Raw genomic sequence first — 27,800 nt, 5'->3', positions numbered from 1 at the left:
TAGAATATTAGAAAAAAAATTGTTTTCTATTAAACATTTCAACGATTTCCATTATTTTTTATTTAGTTCCTTAGGTTAGTACCTGCCCTATGTTTTTTAAGCAGGGACGTACATTTGTGATTTAGTTCACGTATATTTGTTATTTATTTTTTATTTAGTTCCTTATGTTGGTACCTGTCCTATGACTTTTAAACAGGGATGCATATTTGTTATTTAGTTCACGTATATTTGTTATTAATTTTTTATTTAGTTCCTTACGTTGGTACTTGTCCTATGACTTTTAAGCAGGGATGTACATTTGTACTCCGCACGCTTGAAATGGCCCTCGAAGGAATAGAACCCGCCGTAACTCCACCCGCAATTATCTCGCACGCGTACTATACATATCGTACTGAACAAAAAATTAGAAACACCTCTGAATATTCGATCCCGACACACCGTCCCCTTAAATCAGCAACGCCCCAAGTGAATCTTCTCGAGCATCCCTTCCCCGTTTGGCCCGGTTTCACCCCGAGGATGGCCTTGATTCCACGTCGCGCGGAACGAGCACGAAGAAAAGAAATTAAATCAAGCTTCGGGTCCTGTGGAACGAGGGAAGACTAGAGCCAGACGGCAACGAACGGAACAATAATTCATTAATGCACGATTCCCGGGACGCTGAGCGTTCAGTCGGCTCGTTGGAATTGCGTTACACGAATTTTGCATAATAACGTTTTCGACGTAACCGATTTCCGCCCGGTGGGCTTCTTACACCGGGACGATGAAGGCGTGAAAATTTTCGTCTACCCGTCGCCTTTAATCCCGGCCAGCAATTTCACCTAACGAAGCGTGTCACGGTCGCTACGGGACCCCCGCGTCCCTTTATTTTCTATGGGAGAGGAATACGCCAGGAAGCGGCGTCGTCGACGAGATGAGCCGGACAAAATTTCTCCTAACGAGTTCCTCGAAGCGCAGGATAACGTTATAACGTGTACGTCGACGCGAGGTCATTCCCCCACTCCTCTGCGAACGTCTCGCGGAATTTTTCGTCCATCGCTCGCGACAGGTAGATTCAGTTAGGCCAAGTCGGCCGAGATTCGGACGAGCTGTTGCAGCGTTCTCGAAACTGTACAACGTGACCCCCAGAGGATGCGATTTTAAGTTCCGAGGGTTGAATACTTTTAACGAGGAAAGATACGAACGGTTGAAATTTGTATATTTTAAGTATTTTTATTGAATGTGATATAGAAAGTTTGCTGGCAAATATCAACGAGTCAAGTATTTGTCTAACCTCGAAAATTATAGGGCGTGACTCTTAAAGAGGTGGAGAGCTCATGATTCTTTAACTCGGAAATATGGATACGATTGAAATTTGTATACTTTCAGTATTTTTATTGAATATAATAGGAAGTTTGCTCGTAAATAGCAACGAGCCAGGTATTTGTCTAATAACCTCGAAAATTATATGACGTGACTTTTAAAGAGGTGAAGAGCTCGCGATTTAACGCGAAGAAATGGATACGATTGAAATTTGTATATTTTCAGTATTTTTATTGCATATAATAGGAAGTTTGCTCGCAAATATCAACGAGCCAGGTATTTATCTAATAACCTCGAAAATTATGACGTGACTCTTAAAGAGGTGGAGAGCTCACGATCCTCTAATTCGGAAAAATGTATACGATTGAAATTTGTATATTTTAAGTATTTTTATTGAATGTGATATAGGAAGTTTGCTAGCAAATATCAACGAGCCAGGTATTTGTCTAATAACCTCGAAAATTATAGGACGTGACTCTTAAAGAGGTGGAGAGCTCATGATTCTTTAACTCGGAAATATGGATACGATTGAAATTTGTATACTTTGAGTATTTTTATTGAATGTGATATAGGAAGTTTGCTAGCCAATATCAACGAGTCAGGTATTTGTCTAATAACCTCGAAAATTATAGGGCATGACTCTTAAAGAGGTGGAGAGCTCATGATCCTTTAACGCGAAGAAATGGATACGATTGAAATTTGTATATTTTGAGTATTTTTATTGGATGTGATATAGGAAGTTTGCTAGCAAATATCAACGAGCCAGGTATTTGTCTAATAACCTCGAAAATTATAGGACGTGACTCTTAAAGAGGTGGAGAGCTCATGATCCTTTAACGCGAAGAAATGGATACGATTGAAATTTGTATATTTTCAGTATTTTTATTGAATATAATAGGAAGTTTGCTCGCAAATATCAACGAGTCAAGTATTTGTCTAACCTCGAAAATTATAGGGCGTGACTCTTAAAGAGGTGGAGAGCTCACGATCCTTTAATTCGGAAAAATGTATACGATTGAAATTTGTATATTTTCAGTATTTTTATTGCATATAATAGGAAGTTTGCTCGCAAATATCAACGAGCCAGGTATTTGTCTAATAACCTCGAAAATTATAGGGCGTGACTCTTAAAGAGGTGGAGAGCTCATGATCCTTTAATTCGGAAAAATGTATACGATTGAAATTTGTATATTTTCAGTATTTTTATTGCATATAATAGGAAGTTTGCTCGCAAATATCAACGAGCCAGGTATTTGTCTAATAACCTCGAAAATTATAGGGCGTGACTCTTAAAGAGGTGGAGAGCTCACGGTCCTTTAATTCGGAAAAATGTATACGATTGAAATTTGTATATTTTCAGTATTTTTATTGCATATAATACGACGTTTGCTTGAAAATTTTATTGCAATATATACAGAAGTATTGTACAGTACACATAACAAGATCATTAATTTAAACATTTTGCAAGCGTATAATTATACCAGAGCCTTTCTGTAAATAATTCGTTACATTTCATAAATTATAAGAAAGACATTTTGTCTATATATCTAGGACAAAGATGTTCTTCCATTCAAGATAGTCGCTTTCTAAAAGATCGAGAAATTTCCCCCGCTTTCAAGCAAATTTTTCTAATCCCATTTTCCTTCCTCGAGCGCAGACATCAGCTATACATCATTCACCGAACATTATTTAATTAATTCCTTAATGAAATATTGGGAAATGGTGAATAAATTTCCATTACATTTAAATTGTTCCTGGCCAGAATTATAAATTAATTCGAATAAAATATATTTGATATTCGATGAAATTTAATCCGCGTGTACTAAAAGTAATAAATTAAATTATATATGACCACGAGGCACCGTATAAAGTCCATTTTAAATTCTGTTCGGGATACCACGGTAACTTCACGTTCCGGATCATTCGACGGATAACCTTTTGCTACGATCGCAACCTTCGTGAATATTCTACGTAACCAATCAGTTGGTGTCTCGCTCAGATGCCCGTGCCAATAACTGGGAGCTCATCCGTCTGTTCCGAGTGCTGTCCTCGTGCATTCGAAATTCTCGAACGAAGCAACGCCGATTACTCGAAAACCCTTTTGGATTACCGTGCGGCGCGGCTCGAGCGGGCCTGTCTTCTTCATGAAAATGCAGAGAGGCCCGAGGATCCCGAGGACAATACGCCCGTCTCTGGAACTAATTAAATTCCAGCGAACGCCAGCCTCGAGACGTCCCGGTTGCGTTGGCCTGGCCGCTCGAGAGACGAGTCCTCTCGCCGCGTCCTTCGTGCGAGCTCCCCGGGGCAGAGACGTGGCTCGAGGACGCTTTTCCATTTCCTGGCTCGCGCGATAAGTTATCTGCAGGGTCGGCGCTGGAGCTACTAGCGCCCCCGATGCAACCACCAATTGGAGCGCTCACATCCACCTCGTGTGACGAATCGAATATCGGTGAAAGAAGTTTCCACGTTGACAGTACCACACACTGCAGTAAATGTAACGAATTTTGGAAATATTCTCCACTCTTTCGAACAATATTCTGAAATATAATATAATGGTACGAAGGAGGGGGTAGATGGACAAAATTGTTCACCTCTGAAGTAATCACCAGACGAAAGGAAATTATGAAACTTGGTATCACTGCACGAATTATTGTCGACCTTTGGCTCTACTTTTTCAGTTGTGTTTTTATGTTTTATTATTCAAGACCTTTTTTCTTCTCCCTTCTAATTTTTGTGTCGAATGAAATATCAGTGGAAGAAGTTTCCAGGTTGGTAGTGATACACATTGAACGAAATGTAATCAATTTTGGGCATATTTTTTAGTTTCGAGGATAATATAGTGTACCAAAGGGGGTTCAAAGATTGCGAATTTGTTCCGAAGGCGGAAGAATGTTTATTTTCAGGATTGTTTAAGAAGAAAATTAAGAAGTTTTATATTACCGCGTAAATTATTCTCGAGCGTAGGCTCTACTTTGTTAATTTTTTTTTCTTCTTTTTTACATTTTTCTTCGCGAGGTGCCCCGACAGGTAAACTGTTTGCGGGTAAATACGGGCCTGGTCATCTGGCCCGCGTTCGGCCTCCGGCGACGAGGTTCGAGAACGATTCCGCTCCGCTCGGATGCCTCTAAATCTCGACGCGCGTCCGTCGTCAGTCGTCGTCGCCGACCATTCGTGTTCCCCATGTCGCGCGACGCGTGTCTTGACAGGAAATTGGGGAAATGAAAAGTGGAACGTTTCGTGAATCGATTCCATTCGCCAGTAATCGTCGTTGCGGTTGCCTGAGAAATTATAATACCCGTAACAATTCCAGCAACGTTCCTCAAAGTAAAGAGAGAAGTCTTGCGTTACAAGGAGCAGGGAAAAAGAAAATATCGCACGTGGAGAAATATGAATTGGAAAAAGTGAAGAAAATTACAATAATGCTTCCTTAAATTTCAATAGTTGCTTAAATTTCAACGACCCCCTCGATTATCGATACCTTGAATAGAACGCAGCCAAAGATACTTTCCTACATTTCTTATTTAACTTACTTATCGTTTACAAATACAAACACATATATACAAAATGAACAAGTAAAATATGTTTGACAATATCGCGAAAAGAGCAAGCTGCGATCGCAATACTGACCTAACTGATGCTATAAACCATGCACCGCAACCTTGGAAATGTTTAAGCGTGCATAAATTATTTCGCCCTGAATATTTTAATAAATGTTATTAAAACTCTAACCAACGATCGGTGGTAAAATTTCAATTGTTCGAAATAATAGGAATAATTTTTCTCGCGCAAAGTTCACCACCAGACGTGACCAAAATCGAGTTAATAGTTTCCATCGGTGCAATTAATTCAACGCCACGCCAGAAGTAACGCGAAAGGGATTCCAATCCCGGAGGAGAGGTCCCTTGAATATGTTCTATGGAGAATTTCGATTCCATGGAACAGTCCTACGAAGGTTCCTCCCGCCATCGTTATCATAGCGTTTCCCAGCCAACTGTCACCTTCCAAGTTCCAGTCGAGGAGACTTCAACGCCCGCGAGCCACGCGTCATTAGCATCGGGGATCGCGCCGCGGCGTAATTAGTCCTGTTAGTCGATTCCCAATCGGCACACAGTTAGGGGAAGGTTAGCCGAGAAACGTGACGGCAATCTCGACGAGGCAGCCCTTTTGTCCGCCCCTTATCGCTCTTCGTTGTCCGACGAAAGCAATTAAGCGATCAATTTTACGACGTACCGGTTTGGATCGCGGCCAAGTTTCGGTCACGCGCGTCATCGAACTCGAAAGTGAATACCGTGCCGGTGAAAATTTGACCGAGAATTAGATCAAGAACGAAACGTGTCACAGAACTTACAATTGTCCTCGCATCGAGCCGTTGAAACGCTTAAGTTAAGAACGCGCTCTCGAAAAGAACACCGATCGACAATTTTAATTATTGTGTTCTTTTTACGTAAGAAAAATATTCGTCTTTACTACGTTCTTGAAGCTTGTTCCACTCGGAGTTATCCGATCGTCTTTTATCCTCTACTTTTTCAGTTGTGTTTTTGTTTCATTACTCAAGACCTTTTTTCTTCTCCCTTCTAATTTGTGTGTCGAATGAAACATCAGGGAAAGAAGTTTCCAGGTTGGTAGTGATACACATTGAACGAAATGTAATCAATTTTGGGCATATTTTTTAGTTTCGAGGATAATATACAATAATATCCTGGCTCACGATCCGTCAGGACACCTACTGTACGCATGTAAGAAGATTGCATTCGAAGTTACAGTAGGTTTTGTTCGTGGAGAGGCAGTCGTATGTTCGCGCATATGCGTGTCTTTGAATAACTGGAACTCGCTATAAGTTCAAATGTCATCTTTCCGAGTGCAGACTGTACGTGTCGAGTCTTAAAGTAACCCACGAATGACAATTACGAAGAACGCGTTGAACACTTGCTTAAGGAATTGTCAGATGTTCGAATTGCTTTTAGCTATTTTTAAGTTTCGAGGATTTTATAGGTTAATTTGCATTAGGAACTCGCTATAAGTTCAAATGTCATCTTCCCGAGTGCAGACTGTACGTGTCGAGTCTTAAAGTAACCGACGAATGACAATTATGAAGAATGCTTTGAACACTTGCTTAAGGAATTGTCAGATGTTCGAATTGCTTTTAGCTATTTTTAAGTTTCGAGGATTTTATAGGTTAATTTGCATTAGGAACTCGCTATAAGTTCAAATGTCATCTTCCCGAGTGCAGACTGTACGTGTCGAGTCTTAAAGTAACCGACGAATGACAATTACGAAGAACGCGTTGAACACTTGCTTAAGGAATTGTCAGATGTTCGAATTGCTTTTAGCTATTCTTAAGTTTCGAGGATTTTATAGGTTAATTTTCGTTAAGAAAATTAATTATCTTTCTGTGAACACCGATTTTAAATAATTCACGTTTATCGTTCACTGGCAATTGAAAGAAAATTTAGAATCTGGCTAATGAAATGTTGTCTTTTGTTTCAGGTAAGCAGAATGAAAACCTCTTCTGGGAGACAGAATAATACGGATAACAAGCATCGACATGATTACGGCTGAAAGGTACAGCACCCGATCGCAAATAGTCGATAAATTTCTTCTTGTAAACGCGGCGCGGGACTTGGTCTTTCAAACTCTTAAGCAGCTTTCCCCCTCGCGCCCCCACCCCCGCCGCTGGTAGATTTTCTTAGCGGGCTTAAGACCGAGCTTAGTTTCGAGAAAGTCGAAGTACAATATTGAGTCGAGTGTTCAAGATCCAGCATCGAAATTAGTTTCGCGACTACACTGTCTCGTCTCTTCGTTTCCGCTTTCAATACGGACTCATCAACGGATGATTAACCGAACAAATCGTGCTTTGTTTGTCTACATTTAATGACGTATCGTGCAGCGCGTTAAATACCTTTTCAATTATCAGGAAAGTTTCGAAGTTTACTCGAAATTAAGTATACGAAGAAAATATTTAGGGGAATTGCAAATATAATTTCATTAAAATTAATACAACGATACAAGTGTATTATAAAATGGGAAACACAACGAAGATGATAAATAATTGGATTCGGTTGACCGCTCGTGGTCACCAGTTATGCCTCATCCTCGCCATTGTACGCAACTACCGCCATCTTTTAATTTCTTAGATCCACGGTCGTCGTCTTACTGCAAGAGAAGTATTTAAAAACGTAAACAACTAATAATAGCAGTATCGTGTGAATAACGTCTAATAATGGCGGTACAATCGGAATAATTCCTAATAGTACCTCAGAGTCACTATCTTAAATACATATGTACATTAACAGCGTGTACAAATTGACAAATCATCGTGCTCAGTTTCTTCGTAACTGATCTTCGGAGAAATTGTACTCGTTGACTTAGAAGTTCACGAACCACGTACAGTTTAAGACAAATTTGACTCAGTGGCCCATAACTCTTCCAACTTCGATCTAGGTGTTGATGTTCCTCAATTTATTATACACACGAGAGAAATCGATACTAACGTGTACACTGTTCTCCGAGCTACGTGTAGCTTAGAAGAGGCTGACACAGGAGTTCGGATAGGTTTGACTCAAGGGTCTACGACTCTTTCTAGCCAAGACTTGGTATCGATATACTTCGAGTCAATATCACCACTTAACCTATGCCACGTTTAATTCGAGACAATTCTCACTCGAGAAACAGCTTGAACGAGAATCACAAGAGGATCCGTAAGTTCAGAAATCCGTCTCGTAAGAGTCTGACCATGATACACCCATAACTTCCCGGAACGGGTGACATCCACCGGTGCTCACAGAGACAGTGACCTGTTAACCACCTCACCCTGTACATGGTCATTGTTGCGTGAATACGCCAACTTTGTAACGATCCTCCCACGCGCGACAATGTCGTTACATCACACCCTATTCGTCACCAAGTCACCCGTCCAACTTCACCCCGGCTCTAACGATATTAATCCCCCTCCCAAAGTGAGAGCGGTGTGAAAATCGCGAGACAAAGGATCGCGTACAAGCGTGTCCATTCACCGCGACAGGATATTTTTTCAACGCCGCAAGACGTCCCGGCGTCACGTGCAGAGGGTAATTCGCAAAAAAAAAATGTACAGACCCACCATCCCCCTGCCTTGCCCCCGGGTCCCAGAACCGCCGCGGCAACTTCATCCCGGTTCGCTGTGGTAATGAAATATCGCGCTACATTAGCGTGCCGCACCGTGTCGTTCATTTGCATAAAGCGGGAACAGGCCGCTCGAGAATGATTTAATTTGGGTATCAAGGCTGGATGCGGGAACAAACGCTTTGTTAGCCGCCGCCGCCTCCTCTCTTCCCGAATCGTATTTCCCGAGTTTGTAATTTGTCGCCACCGCTCCCTCCGCTCTACCTTCGCGCTTTCTTTCGCCATTCTCCTCGTATCTTGCACTTAATTACTCGCGTTAGTAACTGCACCGTCTTTTATCCCAGAGAGAGAGTGAATTAGAGAAAGAGAGAGAGAGAGAGAGGGAGAGAGGCTGTTCATTCGAGCGGGATTAATGAAATACCTGGAACCACAGAGTTCCCATTCACCAATTGTGCGTAGCTGCTTGGAATTTACCGGAAATCGCCTTTTGGCGGGAAGCTATTCGAACCGGGATCACACAGGATGAAGGAGAACTCCTGTTGAGAGGCTTCTTGCCTGTCCATACTGTGCTGGGGGATTGTTCAGGCTTAGTGTCCTGGGAAACTTCCAGTGGAGAGAAAGGTCACTTCTTTTTGGTATTTAATAGACAGGGTTTGGGAAAAGTCGAATATACCGTGTACTTGAACGCAGAAACGTCTTTTGGGATTCTTGATTCGTTGCTGTGGATCTGGATTGGATTCATAGCAATGGTTTACCAATTGCATAATAATTTTGGTGACAGATTTGGTGAAACTAACCTACATCCTGTGGTGGAAAATATTGAAGCTTTTTGGGATTCTTCAGTTGGAGCTAATAGTTGTTGATCTGGAGTATAATTGATCTGGTTTGGTCTATCGGTAGTTTACCAGTTGCATGATAATCCTCCTGTTGATAGGTTTAATGAAACTAGTCCACATCCATTGACTATAGACACTAAAGCCTCTTTAGATTTGGAATTACCGGTTACTATAGCTCTGGGTTAAGTTCACTAATAGTTTACCAGTTGCATAATAATCCTGTTGACTGTCTTAATGAAACCAAATTACATTCTGTGATTGAAAATATCGAAGCCTTTCGGGATTCTTGACCTGGAGCCGGTAATTATATAATAGATCTGAGTAAATCTACGAGTAATTTACGGTATAATCCTGTTGACAGAATCGGTGAAACTGGCGTGTATCTTGTGCTCGAAGACACCGAAGCCTCTTTAGATTTGGAATCGTTAGTTGTCGTGAGTACGCCAAAACCTGGTTGAGTGAAAATAGTTCATCGATTATTATAATTCCGCCTGACAGTGCCGGTCGATTGGTTTTGCAACGGTGCTATTTCAAATGATCAACCGGTCGTGAAACGATTGTGGCTGCTGCGCATACATGGCCTACTGATTCTACAGTCGAATGGTTCATTCGATTCGCAGAAATTCTGTGCGCGAGAAGGGTACCTCTCGACTCGCCAGTCACTCCGACTACCACTGGTTTAGCAGTTACATAATAATCCCGGCCGCTGATGTTGCAATTATTCGAGTTACCAAAAGTGGTACGCCAGTTCCACCGTTAACTGTGTCCATCAGGACAGTCCAAACTGTAGTAACTCTGTACATTTAATTAACCAGAAATTCTGCTAATCAAGAATGCTTGGGTGATGTTATCTGTACACTGATCGTATCCGTTCCCAAAGCGTTCCACAGCGCAATTTAGCAACAATTCTCCCTCCCCCCGTCGTTCCACGTCCCCACCTATTCCACCCCAACCTTCTCGACGAATGACCAATGAACTCCAGCCCCAGCGGGTCGTTGCTCACCCGAAAGCGGTTCAAAGTCCACTGTTAATCTTTTAACGATCCTGTCCAGCCAGCAGCGGCCGATGAATCCTGTTCTCAGTTCACGGACGAACGGTAATCCACAAATCCGCTCGCGAGTCTTCCGCCAGAAACAGTCGGGACCCCGCCCGACAACATCTGCCACCCTCTGAAGACCGCAAAGCAACAACATCAACATGCACCGCCGAATCCAGGAATCAATAACTTCATTTCCTACTGTTCCCACTGCTCCCAAGACTCCCCGCCGTGACGGACAAATTGTTAGGCGTTGGCCGCGGACCAAATATGCGAGAACTATTTACGATCGATATCGAGTATCATTCCTGGGCCCAAGATCCCTCCATAGGGCTGCACCTGCTCCATTAACCCCATCTCGTTACGTCTCTCGAGAATGCTTTTCCAGTTTCCCTCGAACAAAAACCTGGTGCTTCTGTTCCTGCTAACTACGGGACAGGTTATTGCCGCTGAAGCCCGGGGATAGGCAGTTGCTGTCGATGAATGTGGATTGGAAAACTCGATTCGATGCCACGAACGACGGGGATGACCTGGTGCGGTAGTCGTTCCACATTCTTGAGTTTTACGAGCAGTTTTTTTTTTTTTTTTTTACAGAGCAAGAGCAAGCCATGCGTTTAATAATCATCGAGTGTTGTTTCTTGGACGTGTTCTCGACATTTGTCGTTATTGATGAGAGGATGAACCCTGAGAAATGTTGTTGCGAATAACGGGACATGCGAGATGATTCATCAAAGGCAAGACTATTAATCCAAGTCCTGCACCGGGGTCAAGACTGTTAGCTCGAGGTCTCGTAACGTCTGTTCGTACTTGAACTTTCTTAAACCCATGATAATCGTTGGATGGTCTCCAGATCCGATGCTTTGTCTCGTCAACCCTCTCAATTTGCGAACTATCGCCTCTCACGTGTCACCAGTCGTCAGTAAAGAGACGTACCTGTCGAATATTCGACCGAGAGCTACTTCGTGCGCGATTTTCATTCATTTGATGAAAATCGACGACTGCCACTTCGGGACTGTCCCTTGTAAGTCGATGCAAAGCTTCAGAGAAGTCTTACGCCGAAAAGTCTCGCTAAGTCGGTGAGGTTGCTCAACGTAAGAGGGGACTAACCCGTATTTGCTAACGCGCGAGTACATCCCCTTTTGCCGGTGCTCTCGAAAACCTCTCAAGATTCAGGTGGAACGACAAAACCCAATTTCCACGATCCATATTCGGCTTAAATACATTAACGGGCCTGCAGCGGAGCGTCGGCAAATATACAGCACCGAGTTCTCTCTCTCTCTCTCTCTCTCTCTCTCTCTCTCTCTCTTATTCTCCCACACTCTATCTTTCCCTTTCTCTGTCTCTCGGAGCGTTGTTCACGGGCGACTCCTCCTTTCAGACAACTTCCGAGAAAATGGAAGCTGAGATAGAGATTACTCTTCTTGTTGATTCATTGCTGCTGCTGCTGCTTTGATTTTCTGCCGAGATTTAGTGAAATGATACGAAATCCGTGTTCATGGCGGTGTGACCCCCTGATGTTATTAAGTATTCATTTTCTCCTGCGCAGTCCTGGTCGTTCTAGTCTCGTTGTTGAGCAAGAATCCATCATTTTCAGATAGGTTTTTTGTCGTCTATTTAATTAGTCTTGGTTAATCTTCAGTGGCTCCTCTGAAGACCAGTGGTTATACGGAGGCTTGCTGTTACTTTGGTAAGTGCTCTTAGTCGTCTAGGATTACCATGTGCCTTTGTTGAGAGGCATATCGTTTATGAGTTGTTAGCTGTTCCCGATCTTCAACCTCTTGTGTCAGTATTACGTGGATGATATATACAATACGAAGATGACTATGCCCTTAAGTTCGTTAAGAGTTTCTTTTAGCCAATTCTGACCAATTTTTAATATTCTTCGTCCTAACCATGTGATACGATATGAACTCATGTGTCTATTCTTGGCATCGTAGTTCCTGCCCTCGATTAACCTCACTTGACTCCGTGCTATTAGGGCCGAAATCGTTTGCGTTCTTGAGAGGATTGCATCTCAACTCCGTTTCAGTTGTCCTTGATTCATTTTTCGCGTTCTCCGTCATGAAACTTAAATGGTGCCGTATTAATTCGCGTTCTTGATTCTTTCGCTCCCTCATTGCATTAGCTACACTTGACCCCATAAAGTTCCTACGAAGGGATTATTATTTCCTTTCTGTAGGTATCCTCAGTTGTCCGAGAAGTACAGTTTACTCGCTTGTACCGGTTGTCCCACGGTGTCGTCAATGTTATTATTACACAATTATTGATTTTCATACTCCCGACTATTTTTGTCTCTTTGTCCCGGTTCTTTGATCTTCGTTAACTCTAGAGAAACGTAGTTTCCCCTAGAATAATTACTTTCCCTCAACGTCGCTTTGTCGCGACTACGCTGGTTTGTAATAGGTTTCAAGAATGGCCTTTCAATGTATTTATTGGTTTAATATCGTCGCGATCGCTACTAGTTAAATCTTTCATCGGATTATGCTCGTCGTCCCCTTGCCTTTGTCGTCCTTTGAAAAACATCCTTCTCGAAACTGTGTGTATCATTCTTCACTTCTCTTCTCAGTGAATCACATTGATGTGAAGTTTCTCCGTAACTCTGCACTTTACAATCTGCACATGCACTCTCAGAACTCTCGTTCAGTCTTCATCGCTTCTCTGCAACCGATACACAGACGTGAACACATCCACTTGATCTTCTTTCCCAGGTTCCTGAACTCTTGTTTCAAGTTTTGTTCGCTATAAATACCAACGAGGGTCCATGTAGCCTTTTTTCCCCATTTTCCTAAATCATTCACACCGAATGTCGATATTACTCCCAAAACTGGTCGTAAAATGAATAAAACCGTCTCCGTGGATCAACAGATTTCCGTACCATTCGTTATTTCAACGCTATTGATCTACAGAGAGTCCGTCCGTGCTGAATTCTAGATGGCCAGTTTTACATCCAGGACTCGTAGCCTACAGCTTGGCAAAGGTAGTCGCAACTCCCGAAGGTTAAGCATAACTAAGCCGGCTTTATCCTAACGCGGTCCCTAAGGATTCCCTCCACGGCCAGCATCCCCAACCTTGTTCTATTCAGCTCTGTCTCTCTCTCACTCTCTCTCTCTCTCTCACTCTCTCTCTCTCTCTCTCTCTCTCTCTCTCTCTCTCTCTCTCTCTCTCTCTCTCTCTCTCTCTCTCTCTCTTTCACCTACTCCAGCTCTCTATCCAATGGTTCCAGAAATGTTCATCCTGTGCTCGACAGAATGCCATGATTTTTTATCCCCTACGGTGTTACGTGCACGCTCCTTAATCCCACGTGGAAATCCTCTATTCACGATTTCCATACCACTTTCGTGCTGGAAATTTTCGATCGGAGGAGATCGGAACCAGTGCCGGAGATCTTGGCAGCGTTCGATTGGTCGTTGCGTTTCCTTTTTGGAGGTTACCGGCTCGATTGCAACGCTTAATCGGCCGATGTCACGTTTGCGTGAGTTCGAGAAACCGTCAGTTACAGGCCATTGTCACGTATCTGCAAGTTCGCGAATTAAGAGAAGCCGTAGAGGCCATTCTCGTGTTTGCACGGGTTAGGCATATTTGACGGTCATAGACCGTTCTCGCGCTTTCGTGAGTTAATCGGCTATAGGCCGCTGTCGTGTTTTCTGCGAGTTCGTGACGAATACAGCAGTTACCGGTCGCTGTCACGTTAACGTGAGTTCGCGAACCCAATCCACGAAGCTTCTCGGTCCCAAGTGGGTCGACCAAGTGTCGGCCATGGCTTCGTTCGCGATCTAGCTGGTTAATTTAACATTTATCGGTCTTTCACAAGTCTGAAATTCGAGTCCTTGGACGAGCTACGTTTCGTTTTTAACAGAGGGAATTTTCGAGCAATCTTCGAAGTTAAAGTCCTGGATAATTCAACGGAGTGCTGGCTGGAAGATGAATTATTTTGCTGGCCTAGAAAGATCGCGTGCTACTTAAATAATAACCTCTTGGGAACGAGTTAGAGTCCTGGCGTAGCACCGGGTCGCGACGTAGGTTGACAACCGATTTGGAAATTTTCAGCACAGCAATTCGACGCGTTAAACGGATTAATAGGGCCAGACGAAACGCTATGATGGTCGATCGAGGTGAGTTATCGATCCCGGGCATATTGCGTCTAATTAAAGTCTAATGCGCGAGGCTTCGGTTCGATTTCCGGTAGTATGGCGTCACGCGGAATCCCGCTAATTGCGCCACGAAAGCCACGCTCCCCCCCACTCCCACCCCCACACTCTCCGGGTGTCTAATATTCCGTTCGTTTGGTGTCACAGCCCCTTTCGTCCGCCCCCGTCCCGTCTCCATGCTCGAAAATTCCTTTTGAGAGAAATGGCGGACACACGCGTCCAAAGCCCTTTAATAATTCCGTTTACAATGGTCGTCGTTTCGCGAAATTTCGCGGAAACGACCCGAAACTTCTTATTTCGTTGTTCGGCTCTAAAATCGAGGACTTTTCGATCCTTGCTCGCTCAAAAATAGCTCGAAACTCGTTTCGGTGTGTCAGAAATCAGAAACAGATCGACGTTAGGAACGTTAATACTACCCGGATATGTGAAAAAGGTTTCTACCTCGATATATGAATTAACATTTTTATATTTTTCGTAATACGTTTGTGAGAATATTATCAATGGATCGGTGAGGTTTTTCCGAGGAAAATGAGTACAAACACGACCTAATTTGAACGACTGTCAAATGCACCAAATTTGAATTTTTTTTTTTTTGAAAAAGGTACCGATAACGTATAATCAAAAGTAGTTTGAGTACTGGCGTGTTTGGACTCATTTTCATCGGGAGAACTTTGCCAAGATGCTGATAATAAATTCGTAAAGATACAACAATTTTTCACTTGAATAAAACATATAGTTAAAAACTATAATTAACCCCTTTGCTCGTGTAGGATTGAGCGCATTTCAGTATATGAATTCTATTGTGCAAAATAATTCAATCGTCTTCCTATTGCGACTCATTATGCCACTTTCTTTTATTATTTTGATTTTTATCGTTTCTAGTTATTTTCTGGAACTTTAATATAATTATACCACAATTCACTATATTCGGACAAATTTACTGTAATTTTATCACGTATACATTTTCTCTCCGATCTCACGTCTGACTGGGTATGATTATACATTTGAGTTCCAGGGGCCGATTAAAAAAACAATGTCGAAAAACAATGAACATCGCAACAACGCTTACAATTGTTTGCGAGCAGAGAAAAACGAATCGATGGTACTTTTCTTAACTTTTGGCTCCTCTTTTGTGGTCAATGACTACAGTTACCCGTAGCAGCGAAAAGATTAAGACTAAAAATGAGTCAAATATAGAAATACTAGGTTATTCGTATTTAGTCAAGTTTAGTTAACTCTAGTTTAAGTTTAAACTTAAAATTTAGTTTTCTCGTTCGATAGGCAGTCGGTAGACGAAGACAAGATCAAGGATATGTAGAAATTAATAGAATCGAATGTCTCGCTTAAATTTGCACTAAAAACTACACGAGGCCAAATACAGTACTGTCCACTTAAGTGTCCACGTGTTTGTTCGCTTGAATGTCCACGAGTTATCCCCATCACTTCTTGGAATTCATCGCTCAAGATGAGTAAGAAAGAGACACTATGGTAAACAGTGTTTCGCTGTTGTATACGCACGACAGCACGTGACCAAATCCGAGAATACATAGTGTCCACACTCGATATCGACCAGTTGACCTTTAAACAAACACTATCGTATTCATCTACAAAAAATTATAATTATCTTTGCGCACAAATATCTCAAGATTGAATCTTAGAAACTTGGATATATTTTTCTAAACTGTATAAAAGTATAAGAAAAAGTAATACGGGATACCGTTACAAAAAAAATATACCAACGACCTTGAAATCTCGTTAAGAAAAATAACCTTGAGAAGAAATTCATTCTATGGTTACACGTGCCCCTTGAAGTAACGTAACTTTGTTCTAAGAAATTTCTTCGTACGACAATAGTTGAGGCAGATGTTTATTCAATCCGAGCCAGATTTTATATATTTTATTTTTTCTTTGAAAATTGCAATGCTACATTAATTATGATTGATTCTTGAATTTTTTTTCTTTGTTTTCAACGCATTACGAGTGTAGTCCAATAATCCGACACTGTCGAAGTCCAGGGAATGCTGGGAATTATTGGAATTCTTCTTTATTTAATATTGTTGTCGTTATTGTGCAAAGAAATAAATTAGAAGCATCGATTAAAATTTGAAGTTTGTAAAATGTTATGTCGAAAAATATATTTCGAAATTTAAACATTTAACAAAGTTACAGCGATAAATAAACTTGTTCTACGTTTTTCTCAAAACTATAGTTTTCAATCTGGCCAACACGAAATCTCCGGAACTACGCATTCGATTTACTTCAAATTTCACAGAGATATTCTGCATAGAGTGTTCTACAATGCCGCGTACGATCTTTTCAATGCGTTAATTATTTAATTTTTTATAAACGTATAAAGTCACTTTTTGGATAAAAATGGTTGTTTTTTCTTCAAACTTTGACCATTTCTACAATAATTAAAATTTTCGAAAAATCGTACGCTACATTTTAGACAATAGTCTCTAGTTTATAAATCGACAACATTTTTTAATTTCAAACCTCCCAGTTCTTATCAACCGTGGCGGCCAACAAACCGTGTTTCACCAGAAGGGGTTCTGGGAATAGCGAATAACTTCGCCATTTTGTACGATTTTTACTTTCACAAAATTGTAAGACGAAGCTAATAGTTATATTTATATTCCCCGAAAAAGACTACATTTTTCATTTAGTAACTACCCGGAAAAAAATTCGCAAAATTTAGCCATTTTTGGACGTCTCAGAGCGGTAGTCCCCGCTTAAGGAACGCGTTTTTCCACGAATAACTTCGCCATTTTGTACGATTTTTACTTTCGCAAAATTGTAAGACGAAGCTAAAAGTTATATTTACATTCTCCGAAAAAGACTACATTTTTCATTTAGTAACTACTCGGGAAAAAATTCGTAAAATTTACCCATTTTCGGACGTCTCAGAGCGGTAGTCCCCGCTTAAGAAACACGTTTTTCCACGAATAACTTCGCCATTTTGTACGATTTTTACTTTCGTAAAATTGTAAGACGAAGCTAATAGTTATATTTATATTCCCCGAAAAAGACTACATTTTTCATTTAGTAACTACTCGGAAAAAAATTCGCAAAATTTACCCATTTTTGGACGTCTCAGAGTCCCCGCTTAAGAAACGCGTTTTTCCACGAATAACTTCGCCATTTTGTACGATTTTTACTTTCGCAAAATTGTAAGACGAAGCTAAATGTTATATTTATATTCCCCGAAAAAGACTACATTTTTCATTTAGTAACTACTCGGGAAAAAATTCGCAAAATTTAGCCATTTTTGGACGTCTCAGAGCGGTAGTCCCCGCTTGAGAAACGCGTTTTTCCACGAATCGATGAAACGGAGCCAACGAAAACATTGAAATTGGCCGCGGTTGACACGAACCACTGACGATTCGTGGAAGAGGGAGCACCGTCGTGATAAATTCGAATCTAATAAACGGACACCGTAAGTGCGGTGAAACTCTTCAATCGGCAACTATCCCCTGTTTCGTTCCTTTCGACACAGCCACTCGACGTTCGATTAAACTCGAGGTTACTCAATTTACCGGCCGACAGCAGGGAAAAGAGTCGACACTCCGTCGCCAGGAACCGTGGACCCAGGACCGTTTTTACGAGGGAAATTCTCACGAACGCGTCGCGGCGGCTCGTCGAACTTCATAATTCCATTAAATTCCTGTGTCCACGAACCACGAAATATTGGGGTTTGCCTTGTCGCGAACTATCGAGCCCCGAAAGCCGGTTAACACTGGAAATTGTTCATTTTTCATCGAGAGGAGAATAAAATCTCAATCATTGGGACACGTTTCTTGACGATCGCGGTTTCGAATATACATTATTCGGTTTCATCGGGCAAACACCGTGGAATTGATTCGATTAATTTTCGTACGTAAATGCGGCACGCGAGAGTCTCCGGTTACTCAAATCCGTGAATGTTAATATCGTTTCGTGCTCGTAGAAGAATAATACGAGTATAGGGACGCGGGTTAGGTAATAAAAGAAAGCACCGAGCGTGGAATAATCGGGAAAGGATAAAAAGTGTATAGTCGACGGCTGGGGAGAATGTCTCTGAATGGAATTCAGATTTAGGAAATGGAATTGGAATTTTTCCGAACGGTTGTTTCGCTATTGATCAGTATTTCGTGACCGGGACGGTGAATTAATAAACGATGAAAATAGTAAACGTTGAGCGATGAAACTTTTCTACCTATTGATTTTTTTTAACCAAAATTTTATTGTAGAAATACATTATAATACACTTTTAAAAGTATATGTGTGTATATATATAAATACACATCAAATATTCTTATTTATAACATTCTTTTTCTTTTTATATAGTAATATTCTTTATCACAACGTGTGACTGCTTGGTTACGATCGAGTACTAAAAAATATATTTTTTATCCAAACATATGTTCACGTCGTCAAATTTCTGACAAAGAATATTATTATAGTTTCTTGAGTATATACTGTCGGTCCGCGAGAAGAAAGCAGACGAGTGTTTACATTCCCTCTTTGGTTCAGTCCACCGCTTCCCCCACCACTGCACTCATTATCGCTATTGGCGATGGACGGTGAAGAAGATCGACAGAGTGGGGATAAAACACTGATCTGCTTTCTTGTTGCAAACGAACAGTACAGTGGTGAGCATACAAACAGGGATACCGTTTCACAAAAAGGAAATCGTATACAGTGTATTTATACATGTATAGTCTTTCGTGTCATGAATTTTCGGCTATTGTGTGTACAGAGTGTTACCGGAGGACGAGTGGTGTCATCGAGGTGGTGACAAAATTCTACGCGCGAGAACGAGTCGACAAAAGGGAATAACATTTTTCCATTCGAGGTTTCGTTTACGAGAAAAACGAGTTTGAAAATTGTAGCGCAACCATTTTTGTTTACACTTTCGTATCCGTTGTCCTCTGTAATATTCACATTCTGTCTTCGGCCATACGGTTGCCGACTACTCTTATTGTCAATATTACCCGTCCACGAGAAGAAGGCATAGTCCGTTGTCGCTCGTACGATCGTAAGCAAGAATCGCCATTGGTCGAAGATGGCGACAAAGATCAATAGCGAGCGTAGCGAGACCGAGTGAAAGAAAATACCGCGTCATTGGCGTAGCCTTCTAATCAAATACTGGCTATTAAGAAACAGAATGATTTTGTTTCTATTTAAACGCTATCATTATTATGATAAGTTGCTCGTAATAAAAGAACGAATACTATTTAATGTGCATAAGGATCATTGATATTTTGAAAATTATTTATTAGCGAAAAGAACTAATTTGTATTTATTAAGAATAATATAAATCGGCTTATATTCATTTCTAGCAACATGAATTCTATATAATTAGAATTTACACAAAAACAAGTCGTACTAAATCGAAACGTCATTGGCGTAGCCTTCTAATCAAATACTGGCTATTAAGAAACAGAATGATTTTGTTTCTATTTAACTGCTATCATTATTCTGATAAGTTGCTCGTAATAAAAGAACGAGTACTATTCAATATGCATAAGAATCATTGATATTTTGAAAATTATTTATTAGCGAAAAGAACTAATTTGTATTAATTAAGAATAATATAAATCCGCTTATACTCATTTCTATCAACGAGAATTCTATATAATTAGAATTTACACAAAAACAAGTCGTACTAAAATTAAAACAAGCATAACTTTTACATTTTTTTACATTACAAATTATAGAAGTTATACTTGTTTTCATACAAACGTGACTTGTTTTTGCGTAAATTGTAATTATATAGAGTTTGTCACGATAGAGGTAAGTATAAGCGGATTTATATTATTTTTAATAAATACAAATTAGTTCTTTTCGCTATAAATTTTCAAAATATTAATCATTATTACATACAATAATTGTAATCAATTTTCCATTTCGAGCATCTCATCGAATCAGCGGTAGTACCCAAAGCGTAAGCAAATTAATTTGCTCACGAATACTTGACCTTTCATTGGAAGCCTACGCCTATGCACCTTATTACGAATTCGTTCTCACTCGGACTTGGGATTATCACTGTCGGTCTTCGTCACCGTCTTCGACCAATCTTGCTTCCGATCTCAGGAGTGGCAGTGGTCGGAGCGAGGATGTAAACACGTCGTGCCTTCTTCTCGTGGTCAAAGAAGAATTGCAACAGTGTCCCGCTACAACGATCGCGAACAAATTGACACGGTGAAAGTATTCGGTGCTGGTAACTTAAAAAAGTAACTTAAAATATTACTTAAAAAAGAACGTATTATCTACGAATTTTCAAACTTGACGGCTAAGTATTACCTATTGAACGTATTATTTACAAACATCCGAACTAGATGTCCTTGTAAACGAAGCTTCGAACGATAAATATTTTTCTTTTTTTTTTTTTTTCGACTTATTTCGCACGTAGAATCGCTACCTGTTCGATGGTACCGCTCGTCTGGTAACACACTGCACACACACACACACACACACATATTATATATATATTATGTGTCACTTCGTGTCACATTAACCCTTTGCACTCGAAGCGTTTTTGCTACCAGAAACTGGCGTCTCGATGAAATCTTTTAAATCGCAAAATTAATACTGAATGGAATATTTTTATTTCAATACTCGACATACATATGTTTACATCTTAAAAGAGTGTAATACCTAATTTCCAATTTGTATTTCGAGTCACAAAATTTCCTCGAATTGAAGGAAGTACACCAAATCGTGTGGTGATCGAGGGTCTCCTCTCGAGTTCAAAGGGTTAATACATTATACAGTGCAAATTTCTGTATTCCTCGTTTTCGACTCATTTCGAGTCTTGGAATCTCCTCGCCAGTGTTCGTAAACTTCGATCCGTAGGTGTACGCAATTTTCATCAGTACTCGAGTTACCGATCTGCCAAATCGTTGAGCACCACCCACGTATGCCTAATTATCACCGACGCGTTATCGCTTAATTTCAATTCGAGAATGGAGCGGTGCCGACTAACCTGCTCGAGGCTACGAAGGTTAACGAGAGACGACGTAAACGAACGGCCGCCGGCTGTGTGTCACGCGTTGCATAATGCAGCTTAACGTGCTCCCGTTTTCGATTCTGGGCCGTTATTCTCGCTCGACGCCGGCTGATAATAATGATAAAGAATAACAATGAGGCGTGCCGGCGCGGCTCGCTCCGAGGCACATTGTGCGCTCTTGAAATAAAAAAAAAAAAAAAAGAAAGAAACGCGCGGCGGGAGCGTGGAAGCCGCGAGATACTTTAAAGGAAAGTTTATTTTTACCGCGGGATCTTCGCGACGCGATCTCTAGAACAAACACCGCCGTGGATCGTTCGATATCCTGCGAAACTTTTCCGGATGGAGAACGGAACTCGATGCATTGGCGCGAAGGACGAATTTCAATCGAAATTGTGAACCAATTTTAACCGTAAGTAACAGTTTAACAAACTGTAACGATTGAGAAACAAATTAATCTTGACTCTCTCGTGTTGAAAATATTGTTTACATTAACACTTGGAGAACGGACCTCGAAGCTGGATCATTTTTGACCCATGCTAAAATCGCGCGTAAACAGATCACAAAGTGTAATTGTTTCCCTCGAATTTTTTGTATAGGTTCATTATAGAGGAAAATATAGGTTGGTTATGAAAAATTTATAAATTATTATAAAAAAGTAGCTTTATTGCGACGAAGATCATATTTAGAAAAGAAATAATATTTGGTAACTTTCTGCACAATTTCTACACGAGATTATCCGTTGTTCGAGTATTCGACCGTTCTAGTGTCTGAAAAACAACTAACGTAAGGTTGGCAAAACAGTTAACGTCTGTCAAACGAGTGACTTCTACTCCAAATGGTCATTAATTAGTTTCCGTCGACCTGGAGGCTCAAATGACACAAATGTGCAGCCAAACCTTCTCGATCGACAGAAGTTTTAGTTGTCGTAAAACTTGGGTCTCGAGTGACCCACGCTCTTTCTGCCAGGTTCAACCTAACGAGAGTGTTCCACAGTCGTGAAAATCGTTTTCGAAACGCTGATGGATACGAGTTATAATTACATATAACAGTAGTATATATCGGATGTATTTTTCTGTATTATTTATTCATATTAGTCATTACCGGGTAAATTCTGTATTAGTCACTCGTATTTCCACTCTTGACGCTGATGGCATTCGGACATATTTCAACCAATTGTTATAGTGACAGTGATGTCTGTATACCTAGCAGGGATGTCCATATACCTGCTATTTTACTGCTGTACTTTTATTTTTTATATTCTAAATTTAAGGTTTTTTGTTTTAATATCGATTAAATAAGATCGTATAGAATTGATATTAAATACGAAAATGAATGAAACCTATTTTTGCGCTTCAAGGTTGTGTTAAAAAGAAAAAACTAGTAACGACAGTATTGTAGTCACTCGTTTTACCAAATTATCCACAAGTTCATTTTCTATGTGCGTATCGAACTTGGAATAAAAATATCTCGAAAACGAAGGCCTACTGCGAAGAAACTTATTCAGGTTTTTTGATACAAGGTGTGTACTCTAACTTGCATCTACTAGCGTTTCAAAAGCGATTTCCACAACTGTAGAATTCCCTTGTAAGATCAAAACCTATGTAGATAAAAAATCTTTCCGTCATGATTACTTTTCACGAGAAAATAAATGATAAAAACTTGCAAGAGGCGAAAGATCGTCGTTGACAATAGCCGCTGATTAATACGATTTGTCAACAAATTAACACGTCCAAAAGTTTTTCCGTTTTTTTATTCAATATCCGCACATATTGATCCATATTGTTACGTCGTTGCGTTTATAATGCAACAAACACGTACATTAAATATTCAATGTATTAAATTACAACACGTATATTAAATTCTTTGGTCAAGGGAAACAAGAAATTTTCAAAAATGTTTCCCACCAAAGCAAAGGCCACCGGAAACGGTTCAACGTTTATTCGAAACCACATTTCTTTGTTACACAGTCGCGAATGCAGTGGATGGTTCTGATACAAGGGGTAGTTTCCTTCTGGAAGTTGCAAAGTAGCGGCAACTCAAGCTGGAACGACGAACATTTGTGCGAAGTTTCGTGAAACTCTTTTTTTTTTTTTTTTTTGAACTATCGAAAAGTACGATTCCCGTTTCGAAACGGTCAACGACTCACGACCAACGTTACGCACGTTTAAACATCGTACGGTTCACGATGTGACGCGATTACAGCTCGCCTGGTGGGTCCTAAATAAAATTAGTAACCACGAGTGAAATTAATTTTCAGCCCGCGGCCACTAGAGGAAGCGCAGATGCACCGACGCGCAAGCGCGACAGAGGATTTCGTCGCTCGTGCGAAATCTCAGAATTGCCAATTTGAATTAGTGGCTTCCACCGTCGCTTTCCAACCGTACCTACTCCAACCTTTGACGAGTGTGCCCCGTCTGTTAGTTTTCGCCTTCATCCCCACCCCAATCCCTCGCGACTCGCCGCCCACTTTTACCCCCTCCCTTTCATCCACTGTTGTGCCCCGACTCTCAAGTGTTTTAACGACCGTGCCACTTGGTCACGATCGAATAAATCTGGGTGTGCGTGTTGTTTACTTTCCTCGAGACAGTTTTCGATCGGAGGTTCTTTTCATCCACAGATGGCCAAAGAATCGCCACAGAGAGCCAAATTGAAAGCAACAGTACAGTAGATAGACGTTTTCTAGTTACGATTTTCAACGCAAAAGCATTCCTCCACTGTTTGCATTTAGGTAACTAATTCTTTTTTTAAGGAGATTTTAAGTGTTCTGATCGGTTTCTTAAATGAAATTGTATATTGTTTACGCAGACTCTTTTTGTAATTCTGTGCAAAAATATAATTAGGGAATGGTGCGAGACGAACGATGTTATACCTTAATAATGTTATAAATAATAAACATAATAATTTGATTAAAAATTGGAGAATTATTTATTTCTTAAAAATTGGAGTTCAGTAATGTCGTAAATAACGATCGTGATAATTAAAACAAAAATTAAAGTCGAAAGTGTAGTCTGAAGATTAGATTCACAATTGAAATAAATTTTGATAATTTTTCAAGACAGTGTTACGGCTGTCTGTTGAAAATTTTTGAACAGGAAATTATATTTGAGATCTTTTCTTGTTTGTATTTGTTAAGTTCACCAGAGTTCTTAATTTCTCTTCTCTTTCTTCGTTGAATTTAGGATATTTGAAATTGAAATATTTTCCAATTCGAAACGTTGAAATTGAAATATTTCCCAATTTAAAACGTAAAGGATGAGTATCGAAAAATTGCGCGCAGCATAGCAACTTTCCAAACGATTTTGAAGAACGTCTGTATTCCATTACAAAATTCATCAACGGCGCATACACGCGGAAACAACAATTTTGCACCAAATTCTCGGCATCGTAATTTCGCGCGCGACTCGTTCGCCGTCAAAGAGAAGTTGAAAAACATACCACCACCGCGAAATTAATTATTTCACAATTAATTACCGCATTCCAGCTCGACGCTGTTCCGCAAAATGGTTCGGGAATAGCCATCGCCAATTAAATACAATTTATTCATCGGTTCCTCGTAACTGGACACGTCAACTACTGTGTGATTTCTAGTTTCGTTTGTTCGAAACATTATACAACGGAAAAAAACCAACGAAAATTGAAAACACCTTAAAATTAATTAATTCGAAAAACCCGATTAATTTTTTGTATTCTTCGTTGCGAATTTTTGCTGAAATAATGCTTAAAATAATCATTCCTTCTTTTAATTTATTAACATCTTTCGTGGTTCTCTTCGCAATTTTTTGAAAGTTTTTAATTTTATTTTATTACTCAAGAGCCTTCTCTTAAGTTTTCTAATTTATTAAATACATCAATGATGAGTAAAATTTCACGGAAATATTAACAATTTCACCTTTCCCCGAGTTTCGGAGCAATTAACGTTAAAATTCCTTTTTTTATTCGAACTTGGAAGTGCAGTTTTTCTCAATTTTCCCCGATAATTTTAGTGAGAGAAACTATTAATCATTTATTTTCCATCCATCGAAATGAAAGTTTAATTTTTCGGTCAGTAATCGAAACGCTATTGGTTCAGACGACACTGGACGATGGAAAATGTATTTTATTCTTTCAAACCGTACCGTATACCGTCTATTCCAAAAGTTTATTTATTCCTAGAAATTTTCAGTTGCAAGATCGATACAAATAATACGTAATACGTCAAAATACACTTCTCCAATCGAAAGCAACTTTCTTCGGGAACGTTTGACGATATAAAAGTATTTCAAATTCCTTTAATTATACAAACATTTACATTCAAAATATTTAGAAATCTTTCTTCCACTTACGAGAAACCGATGAACAATTAAATTTCGTTTCCAAAAATTCCTTTAAATATACGAACATTCCATTCATAATATTTAGAAATCTATTTTCCACTTACGAGAAACCGATGAACAATTAAATTTCGTTTCCAAAAATTCCTTTAAATATACGAACATTCCATTGAATATAATTAGAAATCTCTTTTCCACTTACGAGAAACCGATAAACAATTAAATTTCGTTTCCAAAAATTCGTTGCCGAAACCATTTCGTATCATCGATCAGAATTTCGAATACAAATTGTCGCGCCAAAAACGTCGAATACAAATTGTCGCGCCAAAAATTTCGAATACAAATTGTCGCGCCAAAAATTTCGAATACAAATTGTCGCGCCAAAAGTTTCGAATACGAATTGTCGCGCCAAAAATGTCGAATACAAATTGTCGCGCCAAAAATTTCGAATACGAATTGTCGCGCCAAAAATGTCGAATACAAATTGTCGCGCCAAAAGTTTCGAATACGAATTGTCGCGCCAAAAATGTCGAATACAAATTGTCGCGCCAAAAATGTCGAATACAAATTGTCGCGCCAAAAGTTTCGAATACAAATTGTCGCGCCAAAAGTTTCGAATACGAATTGTCGCGCCAAAAATTTCGAATACAAATTGTCGCGCCAAAAGTTTCGAATACAAATTGTCGCGCCAAAAGTTTCGAATACAAATTGTCGCGCCAAAAATGTCGAATACAAATTGTCGCGCCAAAAATGTCGAATACAAATTGTCGCGCCAAAAATGTCGAATACAAATTGTCGCGCCAAAAATTTCGAATACAAATTGTTGCGCCAAAAATTTCAAATACAAATTGTCGCGCCAAAAGTTTCGAATACAAATTGTCGCGCCAAAAATGTCGAATACAAATTGTCGCGCCAAAAGTTTCGAATACAAATTGTCGCGCCAAAAGTTTCGAATACGAATTGTCGCGCCAAAAATTTCGAATACGAATTGTCGCGCCAAAAATGTCGAATACAAATTGTCGCGCCAAAAGTTTCGAATACGAATTGTCGCGCCAAAAATGTCGAATACAAATTGTCGCGCCAAAAATTTCGAATACAAATTGTCGCGCCAAAAGTGTCGAATACAAATTGTCGCGCCAAAAATGTCGAATACAAATTGTCGCGCCAAAAATTTCGAATACAAATTGTTGCGCCAAAAGTGTCGAATACAAATTGTCGCGCCAAAAGTTTCGAATTTCCTCAGTTGACGTCCCACGTCGTAATTCGGAAACAAACTCGTAATTTTTGGGGCGAAGGACAGGTTGATTAAACCATCGAGAGATTCTTGCCAGCTGTTGTTCGCTGTGCACGTGCTCGCATTTCTGTCCCCGGTGTGTTTAAGGACCATTCGAATCCGTTGACCGAACAACGACCAGCTCGAAGGAGAGTCGAACAACCGGAAAGCAAAAAGAGAAACGCACCACGGAAAAGTCGATCCTCTCGGCACTCTCCTTTCCGCGATTTTCCGTGTGCATTTCGCGCCCAACCCCCTCCAACCCCTTCTCGCAGCTTGCGCGCGATTAAACCATTTCGTGGGTGAGTTTATTGAAACGTTGAATCAGAAGAGATTCTCCCGTGGTGTTTCGCACCGATTCCGTCCATTTAAGCGTTTTAACTATCATAAAGGGTACCCAGAAACAGTTTACCTAATTATCTCTAATTGCCACGATGCGAGCAGATGTTTCGTACATAATTTGTGCAGAACTTCAGTCCTTTATTGCCCAACGAGAGTATAATACAAAATAATCTCTTGGAAGTTTGAGACGTTCTATTACGAGGGACTAGTATAATTGTACAGGTAGCGAGTGTGTGTAGTTTGAGTATTGGAAGATTATACGTTCGTGTGAAAGAAACACTAGTAGTGGTACAATATTTATTGTTGAAATTGCTTGAAACGAATCTTTTCCGTTCGTCGATAGTTGCAAACGCCAAATGCGAGTAGAAACAACGAATCGTGATCAGACACACTGTCACTTGGCTGCTTTGCAAACTTTTAACACTGTGCTACCAAACATTGACGCCTCGATAAAATCCTTCAAG

The 27,800-nt window shown here is 40.2% G+C and overlaps 1 protein-coding gene and 1 long non-coding RNA gene across 3 annotated transcripts in view; both read left to right on the top strand.

Moving 5' to 3' along the window:
• The window catches only part of Sdc (Syndecan), a 222,029-nt gene that overhangs the window by 121,941 nt on the left and 72,288 nt on the right, over positions 1-27,800 (top strand). The window lies entirely within an intron of this gene.
• Positions 1-27,800, top strand: part of LOC143150804 (uncharacterized) — a 119,398-nt gene that overhangs the window by 73,818 nt on the left and 17,780 nt on the right. For both annotated transcript variants that reach the window (XR_012993184.1, XR_012993186.1), the window contains exon 3: positions 6,787-6,861. This is a non-coding gene — a long non-coding RNA (uncharacterized LOC143150804). The remainder of the gene's footprint in view (positions 1-6,786; positions 6,862-27,800) is intronic.

Source organism: Ptiloglossa arizonensis, chromosome 8 (assembly GCF_051014685.1).
Source record: "Ptiloglossa arizonensis isolate GNS036 chromosome 8, iyPtiAriz1_principal, whole genome shotgun sequence".
Taxonomy (NCBI): Eukaryota; Metazoa; Arthropoda; class Insecta; order Hymenoptera; family Colletidae; genus Ptiloglossa; species Ptiloglossa arizonensis.
The sequence above is the reverse complement of the archived record's forward strand: the minus strand, read 5'-3'. Positions and strand labels throughout refer to the sequence as shown.